The following is a 1882-nucleotide window of genomic DNA, read 5'->3' on the forward strand; positions in this document are numbered from 1 at the left end:
ATCCATACTGGACCAATAGTCGATATTGGAGATAATGGATTTGAGCTCAAGCTAGCTCTCATCAATATGGTGCAAGCCAGCCAGTTTTGTAGAAAGGCACATGAAGATGCGAGTGCTCATCTCCAACATTTTTTGGAGATCTGCAACATTTTCACCATCAAAGGAGTGACCAAAGATGCCATATTACTTCGTCTCTTTCTATTCTCACTCTTGGGGAAGGCAAAGCAATGGTTCTACGCCAACAAAGATAGAAATACTACATGGGATAACAGCTCCACTGCCTTCCTAGCCAAGTTCTTTCCCATAGGCAAGACCAATGCTCTACATGGGAGAATTTTAAGTTTTCAATAGCAACATAATGAATCTATCCCTGAAGCGTGGGAACGCTTTCAAGATTACATTGCAGAATGTTCTCATCATGGGATAAAGAATTGGCTACTCATACAGACTTTCCACCATGGGTTGACCAATAGTACTTGAAAGGTTCTAGTGGCTAGAGGGTGGGTGAATAGCTTATTAAAAATTTCTATAACAACACTAAGACAAATGATAGTCAATAAGATGGCGAAGCGAATTTTGCGCTAGCTCTACACTTGGGGTTGCAAGCCACCTATCCAATTCTATTTTCTATGATCACTAGTATATCACAACAATGGCTATGTTACTACACTAAGTTAGTATGCTCTCAAAGGCTAACTAAAGAGCCACACTAACCAAACTAACAAGCTCTCACAACTAGCTACACTAAAGAGCATGACAACTAGTTTACGGTAATGTAAAGAGAGAGAGCAAGTCGGTTATACCGTCGAGTTGAGGAATTGAAAGGTCCTAATATGGCTAGAGGGGGGGTGAATAGCCTATTTCAAGATCTACAAATTAACTAGAGCAATTTGATTAGTATGACAAATAGCGTAATGCAAACTTGCTCTAGCTCTACAAGGGTTGCAAGCCACCTATCCAACAATTCTAGTTGCAATGATTACTTAGGCACACAAACTTGCTACTCCAAAGAGCTCAACTAGATGAATGTAAATAATAAAGCAAGCTCTCAATTCTAATTACACTAAAGAGCTTGTATCAACTAGTTTGCAAGAATGTAAATAAGTAAGTAGGGTGATTATACCACCGTGTAGGGGATGAACCAATCACAAGATGAAGATCAAGCCAATCACCGGGAGAATGCAAATGACAAGAGACAACCGATTTTTCTCCCGAGGTTCACGTGCTTGCCAACACGCTAGTCCCCGTTGTGTCGACCAACACTTGGTGGTTCGGCGGCTAAGAGGTGTTTCACAAACCTTGTCCACACGATAGGACACCGCAAGAACCGACCCACAAGTGAGGTAACTCAATGACACGAGCAATTTACTAGAGTTACCTTTCGGCACTCCGCCGGGGAAGGTACAACTCCCCTTACAATCACCGGAGACGGCCACGAACAATCACCAACTCATGCCGATCCTCCACCGCTGCTCCAACCGTCTAGGTGGTGGCAACCACCAAGAGAAACAAGCGAAATCCGCAGCGCAACACGAATACCAAGTGCCACTAGATGCAATCACTCAAGCAATGCACTTGGATTCTCTCCCAATCTCACAATGATGATGGATCAATGATGGAGATGAGTGGGAGGGCTTTGGCTAAGCTCACAAGGTTGCTATGTCAATGAAAATGTGCAAGAGTTCCCCCTTGAGCCGGCCATGGGGCTATAAATAGAGCCCCCATCAAATAGAGCCGTTGTACCCCTTCACTGGGCAAAACACGCTCTGACCGGATGCTCCGGTCATACCGACCGGACGCTGGCCCTCAGCGTCCGGTCGCCCGATGGACGCCACGCGTCACCAGCTTCAAACGCTGTTCGTCAGATTTCAACGGCTACGAA

The 1882-nt window shown here is 44.8% G+C and overlaps 1 non-coding gene across 1 annotated transcript; it reads right to left on the minus strand.

Annotated features, from left to right (window-relative positions):
• Window positions 1-316: 316 nt before the first annotated feature.
• On the minus strand, window positions 317-425 carry LOC136478685 (small nucleolar RNA R71). The gene has a single exon (XR_010764403.1). It is a non-coding gene; the product is annotated as a small nucleolar RNA R71 (small nucleolar RNA).
• Between the last annotated feature and the right edge of the window lie 1457 nt (window positions 426-1882).

The sequence above is a fragment of the Miscanthus floridulus genome, chromosome 8 (assembly GCF_019320115.1).
Source record: "Miscanthus floridulus cultivar M001 chromosome 8, ASM1932011v1, whole genome shotgun sequence".
Lineage (NCBI taxonomy): Eukaryota > Viridiplantae > Streptophyta > Magnoliopsida > Poales > Poaceae > Miscanthus > Miscanthus floridulus.